The 8234-nt window shown below is 38.6% G+C and overlaps 1 long non-coding RNA gene across 1 annotated transcript; it reads right to left on the bottom strand.

Moving 5' to 3' along the window:
• Positions 1–2098: 2098 nt before the first annotated feature.
• Positions 2099–7549, bottom strand: LOC139437626 (uncharacterized). Its single transcript, XR_011647496.1, has 4 exons — positions 7492–7549; positions 4920–5046; positions 2773–2877; positions 2099–2244 (listed from the first exon to the last, which is right to left on the bottom strand). It is a non-coding gene; the product is annotated as an uncharacterized lncRNA (long non-coding RNA).
• Between the last annotated feature and the right edge of the window lie 685 nt (positions 7550–8234).

Here is an 8234-nt window from a genome sequence, read left to right as displayed (position 1 = left end):
TGTTCTTGTTGGAAAAGCCTTTTTATAATAAAATACTAATGCATGGAATGACACACTAACAGATTCTGCTTTCTGGGGACTTCTCTAACCAATGAACCCACAATTCACATGACTGACATGTTTCATTATATTTAGTTTCATTTACAATTCCTTTTTAAAGTGTGAGGGCAATAGTAAATGATACTTCAAAAGGAGTATGTGTATACCATAGACATTACTTCTAAAGTGTTTATGCATGACTGTTTTTAACCTTGCCAAAAGCACATCTTAGAATACTAAGGTAATAGGTAAAAATCATAAATTTGTGTTCTAAATGTTTAACATTCAAAGTGATTTTCAGCTTGATGCAAGTCTTTTGTGTTTAGAACTGCAGAAAAACAAAAGTAAACTGTAACCTAACATAAAAGATTTTCAGCAACAAGATCTCTTGCTTGGATATATGCATATACTGATCCCTTGAATCAATTTCACTTTATATCCATCATTCAGTATACCTTTGTCATTTCACAGTTCTATATTGTTATCCCACTTAATTTAAATATTGAGACTTGTTCAAGCTCCTGACTATTTTCTGAATTGTATGCTAAATGGCCTATATAAAGCACTTTACTTTCCACTGAATGTTCTGATGGGAAATCCAGCTGAAGACTTTCCTAAATGACTTCAGGATTGTTACCTCAGCATAAGAATATTAATGCTCAGGAATGACTGGTCACTGAAGGCATGTCTTCACTTGTGGCACTTGTAAGAGTTGTATACAGTGTGAATTCTCACTTGCCTTCATATGTTAATGTATGAATAAATGATTTTGTGTGGTTTTTCATGAATACCATCTTCACCATAAATTATCTGGCACTCAATCAAGGGCTTTCATCTTGTAAAAAATGTTTCTCTATGAGTTGGAGCAGTGGATGAAGACTCCTCCAATTTCATTACATTTACGAGTTGTCTATTGTTGTATGTCTACACAATATCTTCTACAAGCTTTCCTACAAAGGTGGCATTTCTATCAATTTGCTCCAGGATGAACTGGCTTAAATTGATGGAGTAGGCAGAATGACTAAAGGCTCTGAAAGATTGATCATAAACACAGTTTCTTCAATATTTGAGTTCTTTAGTATGTTTAAAGGTTAAGTTGAAGACTTAATCAAAACATCTAAAGTATGAGTTCTCTCTTGTAATGTAAGATTAGAACACTGATCAAAGCCTTTCAGGTGTATGGCAGTCATAGGGTTCTTCTCTAGTTTCAGTTCTCTCATGTTGTCTAAGGTTACAAAATTACCCTAAAGTTTCCCCAAACAGATGCTATTCCTACAGTATTTTTCCAGTGTGATATTTCTCATGTCGTCTAAGGGCAGAAGAATGAGTAAAGGCTTTCCTACATACAAGACATTCATAGGGTTTCTCTCCAGTGTGAGTTCTTTCATGTCTTCTCAAGACAGAAGACCAAGTGAAAGCTTTCCCACATATAAGACATTCATATGGTTTTTCTCCAGTGTGAGATCTCTCATGTTCTTTCAGGGAAAAACAATGATGGAAAGCTTTCCCACATAGGTGACATTCATATGGTTTCTTTCCAGTGTGAGTCCTCTCATGTTTTCTCTGGGCAGAAAAATAGGTGAAGGGTTTCCCACATACATGACATTCACTGGGATTCTCTCTGTGTGACCTCTCATGTTTTCTCAGGAAAGTAAATGAGTTGAAGGCTTTCCCACATGTATGACATTCATAGTGTTTCTCTCTAGCATGACTTCTCTTGTGTTCTTTCAGGCCAGAACGATAACAGAAGGCTTTCCTACATGAGAGACAGTTATGTGGTTTGTCTCTAGTGTGAGTCCTCTCATGTCTTCTGAAGACATAAGAGGTGAAGGCTTTTCCACATATATGACATTCATAGGGTTTCTCACCAGTATGAGTCCTCTTATGTTTTCTCAGGACAGAAGAGATGATGAAGGCTTTTCCACATATAAGACATTCATATGGTTTTTCTCCAGTGTGAGTCCTCTCATGTTGTCTCAGACCAGATGAGTAAGTATAGGTTTTCCCACATACATGGCATTTGTAGGGTTTCTCTCCAGTGTGAGCCCTCTTATGCTGCCTCAGGCCAAAACATCAATGAAAGGCTTTCCCACATAGATGACATTCATATGATTTTCTTCTTCGGTGATTTTGCTTTTGTAGATTAGAAGATGACTTGTCACTGAGAGATTTTCCAAATAGACTGCTGAAGTAGAGTTTCTTGACCTTTTGAGTAAAAGACATATGTTTATTCACTCGGATTTGTGAGTAAAATCTGGCAATTCATTACATGTAATGCCATTCTATTGAGTATGAGATTTCTGCTTCAGAGAAGTAGATAAGAGACCACAGATTTTACAAAAATCCATTCATATACATATGAATCCTAGACTAATCATTTAGTGACAGTCTCCAAATAAAATCTTCCTTATGTTAGTTGGAATATCAAGTTAATCTCCTGCATGCACAGAGATCTTCTCTTCTTTTGCATCCCAATTGCAGAACTATCTAATCAACTTTGGAAGACTTTATAATGTTTCAAAGATTAATCATAAGAAGTGTGTTTATGCAATTATATCTATAAAAAACCCAGGTTATACATTTGTGTTTGAGTTAATTTTTCCCTAACTGCAAACTATCACCCACTTATTCTTGATTAACACTTAAGATCAACATACCTACAGTTAAGTGGATGTACTGAATTCCTAATTCATTCTACTCCCAAGTATCTATTTGGAAGACAAGTGTTCATACCTGTGAAGCTTACCAATGACACGATGGTAGCCATGTTCTCTCCAAACTATGGTGTGAAGGCCCCACTCTCTGTTAACACTGGCATGGTGGCCAGACTCTGAATTCCTAGGGAAAAGGCACAACCCTCTCAGAACAGTGGGGTAGTGGCCAAACTCCACAATTCCACGAACACAGGTTCCAGCCATCCAGAACATTAGGGTGGCAGCAGTCTTCATGAACAATAGGGCAGAGAGCTGGCCAACTCTGAGGATGGAGCAGACTCACCCTTTCCACATAAATGGGTGGGCCTGCTGTCTTGCCCTGATAACATATCTACAGTCCAGACTGTAGCTTCCATGGCTCTGACCTTGATTTTTCCTTTAACAGGTCCCTTTTCTGTCCATTTTAATATCAGCTCACAGTGGTTCCATTCATACACATCTCGCAAAAAACCTGTCCGTTTTGTATATGGTACGCAGAGATCCAAACCTTCTTAGAGGAAACTTTCCATGGATCTTTCCTAGAAGACTGCTCTTCTAATACTGACTTACACAGAAATTGATGATTTATTCCATGTTCAGTTAAACCCTAACAAAGAGCACTCTTCTCTGAGGACTCAAGTCCCAGAATCTCGGAATTTTCCAAACCATATCCCATTCCTCTGACATTTTCCTATAAGCTACAAAGAGAAACCAGGCTACTCTTTTCACATTTAGTTTGGAAATAGCCTCAGCAAAATGTAAAACTTCACCACTTTAAAAGTCTGCCTTCCATCTGACTTCAAAACTCAATTGTGCCAACTTCTCTGCCCCTTTAAAACAAATATCTCATTTCCTAAAGCTTCCAATTCATTACTTCCTTCTAAGTCTTCATTGGGAGAATCTTTAGCATCCATACTTCTACCAATGATCTCTTCAAAGCAATCTAGGCCTTTTCTAAAAAAGCACTTGCACTTCTTCAAGCCTCTACCCATTAACTAATTCAAAAGCTCTTTCCACATTGTTGATATGTGCAACAGTAGCATCTCACACTTGTGGTTCAAAATTTTGTTTTAGTTTCCAAGGCTGCTTAAGCAAATAACCTGAGATGGGTTGGCTGAAAAAAATGGAAATGTATCACATTATGGTTCTGAGGGTGGGAAGATGGCCAAATCCAGGCATCATCAAGGCAAGGCTTTTCCCCCAAGACTGTGGCATTCTCGGTTGTCTGCTGGCAACAACTGGTCCTGAGGTGGTCATTTGGCAAGGCACATGGCATCTCTTGGTCTACTTCTTCTCCTCTGGGTTTTACTGATTTCAGCCTGTTACTTCCCTCAGCTTTCTCTCTGTCTGAATGTCATTCTCTTATAAAGAATTCACGATTAATACTCATCTTGACAGAGTTGGGACACACCTTAACTGAAATAACCTCATCAGATCATCTTATGTACAATGATCATATGAAGAGGAATGCATTCAATTTAAGAACATGTTTTTGGTGGTATGAACAGCTTTAAATCACTTTAGTGACTGAAGAAAAATAAGATAAACATTGAAGGTCAGTCAAGGGAAAAGAACCTGCAATAGAGAACATTGACAATTTTCACCATTAAAGGATTAACTCTTAATCTTAGCCTACTACCCAAATACAGTGAGGACTTTTGATTATTGATGCCCAAGTTCAAAGACACCCTGGAGAACTCTTTATATTTTCAAGCAAGGAGAAATTCTAGATTTCTACAATGGTTCATTATTATTTTCAAAAAGAACACTATAACATAAGCTCCCTAGAATAATGTGTAAAAGGAAATGCATGTTGTTTTTATGAATATAATCTGAATCCACGCTAAATCCCTTGAGTAGAATATTGATACATATATTTAACACACATATTCTGTAAGAAAATAATCACTGAATTCCCAGCACTGCTCTACACGTTGGACACTGAGTAGAAGAAAGACATGATATTTGTGTTGAAGATGATTACAATCTAGTTGTGTGAAAAACTAGATGTAATAAGAAACAAATTTCTTTTAGGTATTTGTGCATGTTATAAAATAGTAAAACATGTATATAAAGTTTAAAATTAAAATATAAAATAATATACAAAACAATATGGACAAGCAGTTCTAGACACTTCTTGAGAACATAAGAGAAACTGATATAGATAGGTTAATTTGAGAGACTCACCCATTGAGATCAGATGACTGATATTCTCCAGCATCACATCTCTGAACAGCTTTCTCTGAGATGTGTCCAGCAAGGCCCATTCTTCTTGAGTGAAGTCTATAATTACATCTTTCAAGTTCACTAACTCCTAAAAACATCATGGACATAAGGATTCAGAGAGGGCAGAGAAGGATGTTTGAGAGGACACAATGAGAAAGTGGCGACTTTTCAGAAATCTCATACTGACTTTGAGTTTCAAGTCAGATCATTCTCATTGCTGAATGGTCACCTGCTTTTCACACCCAGAGACACACAGACGCATTGAATTAAAACTCCATTACATAAGAATATCACATTTATGTAAAGTTTATGTAATCTATTTTTTAAAAAATAGGTGTAATATGGTGGCATTTTCTAGACACTGGAATCATCCTAAATGATGCTGCAGTGAAGGATACAGGCCATTACATATTTTGTCATAACTTACAAAAATGTGTGGGAGGGAGCTTAAACTATATTGAAAAGTAGAATCCATACTTAGTGGCAATGCTCCAATATGTGTTCATCAATTGTAACAAATGCACCACACTAATTAAGGATGTTGCTGGGAAGCGGACTTGGCCCAGTGGATGGGGCATCTGTCTACCACATGGGAGGTCTGCGGTTCAAACCCCGGGCCTCCTTGACCTGCGTGGGGCTGGCCCACGTGCAGTGCTGATGTGCGTGAGGAGTGCTGTCCCACGCAGGGGTGTCCCCCATGTAGGGGAGCCCCATGCACAAGTAGTGCACCTCATAAGGAGAGCTGCCCAGGGCAAAAGAAAGTGCAGCCTGCCCAAGAATGGCGCTGCACACACGGAGAGCTGAAACAAGATGACACAACAACAAAAAAACAGATTCCTGGTGCTCCTGATAAGGATAGAAGCAGTCACAAAAGAATACACAGCAAATGGACACAGAGAGCAGACAACTGTGGGGAGAGGGGATGACGGGGAGAGAATAAATAAAACATAAACCTTTAAAAAAAAAGATCCAATGAGCTAATGTGTAAAGGGCTTCCAATCTAAACATAAGTCAGAGATCTATTATTCATTATAATGGCAGAGAACCTTACAGCAAAGTCCAACATTGTGCTGAACTAAACAGGAATCATACAAAACTCTGGATCAATAGACGCTGATGCACCCAACTCTACATAACCCAGGTGTTCACCATACAGACAGTTCAGCAGCACACATCACAGACTCCTGAGATGAGGTATTGAACAAATTCACTAATCCAGGGGAATAAGTCCTTCTGACCTGCACTCTCTTTGGGACCTCCAAATACCCCTGTTCATTGTCTCTCTCATATCTTTATTCCCTCTGTATGGTCAATAGTACAGGAAGTATCTTGATCCACTATGGTCTCTCAAGTTATTCAACAATTCCAAAGGGCCATAAATTTTACTCTAAATACTACAGTACTCCTAAATGCATGCCAAAATAAAAGACAAGGGAAGCAGACATGGCTCAACTGGTAGATTGTCTGTCTACCATATGGAGGATCCTGGGTTTGATCCTGAGGGCCTCCTGACCCGTTTGGAGCTGGCCCATGCGTAGTGCTGCCGCATGCAAGGAGTGCGGTGCCATGCAGGAAAGCATGCGTGTAGGAGTACCCCACGCGCAAGGTGTGCACCCCACAAGGAGAACCGTCCCGCGTGATAAAAGCACAGCCCACCCAGGAGTGGCACTGCACACACAGAGAGCTCACACAGCAAGATGAAGCAACAAAAAAGAGATGCAGTTTACCACTGCCACAATGCAAGCAGACACGGAAGAACACACAGTGAATGGACACAAAGAGCAGACAGTGGGCAGGAAGGGATAAAAATAAATAAAATAAATCTTTAAAAAGTAAAAATAAAAAACAAAATTAAAGAAAAATAAATACAAGACAATACTTCTTATAATTACTTCAATCAATAACGTTTGAAGAACGATTATCTACAAAAGTGGAATTTGGGCATTTTGGGACAAGTGGGTAAGGAGAATTTTAATGATCTTTATTTAAGTTTTCAAAATGTGCAAATAAATACCAGTACATTAAGAAATTAGAAACTGGGAGAAATGAATTATTCCTCCTCTATTATCTAACCCTAACTTTTACTCTTCTCAACAATGCACAGCCCTTCACCTGAGCACCTGTAGCAATATGCTGTTTGAACTCACCTGCTGAAATGTCAGTTATCCTACTGACTGCAAACTTCTGATCTTACTCATCTCTATCAGCTATATTCAACTACTAATACATGTGAAAGCCAAATGCAGGGATTAAAATGATCAATGAGTGCATTACTACTCCAATGAAGAAATGGGCTCACTGAGAAAAAACAAAGACTTAATGGAGTCTGGAACAAATCTGTGTAATGTTGGAAATGAAATTACCTACTGATGAATCTGTAACCTATCACCACTGTCACAGAGACCTAGGCAAAGTAACTGCAGCTCAGATTATTAAATATCTCCTAAATGAGCTTATAATATCCATGCTAATAGGAGAAACCAACCCATCTGCTGACCACACAGTGGTAATATCAGTAGGATATCCTACTCACCGGTGGTTGCACTGTAAATAGTTCAATTGATAACTGACTTCCTCTGGGTTTTCACTCCACAAAATAAGCCCTAGGTAAACAAAGTTGACAATGGAAAAAGAAGCTATGAAAATCTGGTCTTGCCCCCAATTTCCAATCTCACCTGTCATGAGTTCCAACCCTTCACTTGGAAGTAACCCCATCCCCATCAATAGGAAAATGAAGTGTGCTCCAAGAGAAATAGGGGGAGGACTGTCTTCTCCCCAAGTAAGAGTAAGAAGGCCCTGGCTACTCTGGAGAACAAAGAAGGTACGAACACCTGGCTTCACTGTACAGAAAAGAACATGAAAATAATTGAGTTTTATATATTCATTAGCCAATGGTGTTCAGAGATTTCCAATTCCCTCCCTGAGTCTTAAAACGTTGGGTCTCCACTGTCAGAGTAACCAAACTAGAATTTCTCATATAGAATTCCTGGGCTTATGAAATATCCATCCCAGATTCCTGGACTTTCACACCCTTTCTGCTTTACTTTGTATCCATCCTTGAGTACATTTGCCCTAAATCATCTTGGTTCTTCCACACAGGTGTCTAATAATATCACTTACCAACACTGAGTTCTATATCTTATCCCACTGGACTTGGATATCACCCAAGATACTGAAGAATGTATTGCATTATGAGGTTGATCAATTCAAGGTTTTTTCCATTTGGAGACATCAATAGCTCCCATCATGCAATTTTAGCCCTTAGAATTCCCTGCA

Source organism: Dasypus novemcinctus, chromosome 26 (assembly GCF_030445035.2).
Source record: "Dasypus novemcinctus isolate mDasNov1 chromosome 26, mDasNov1.1.hap2, whole genome shotgun sequence".
NCBI classification, from domain to species: domain Eukaryota; kingdom Metazoa; phylum Chordata; class Mammalia; order Cingulata; family Dasypodidae; genus Dasypus; species Dasypus novemcinctus.
Note: the sequence above shows the minus strand (reverse complement) of the source record. Positions and strands in the feature narration are given on the sequence as shown.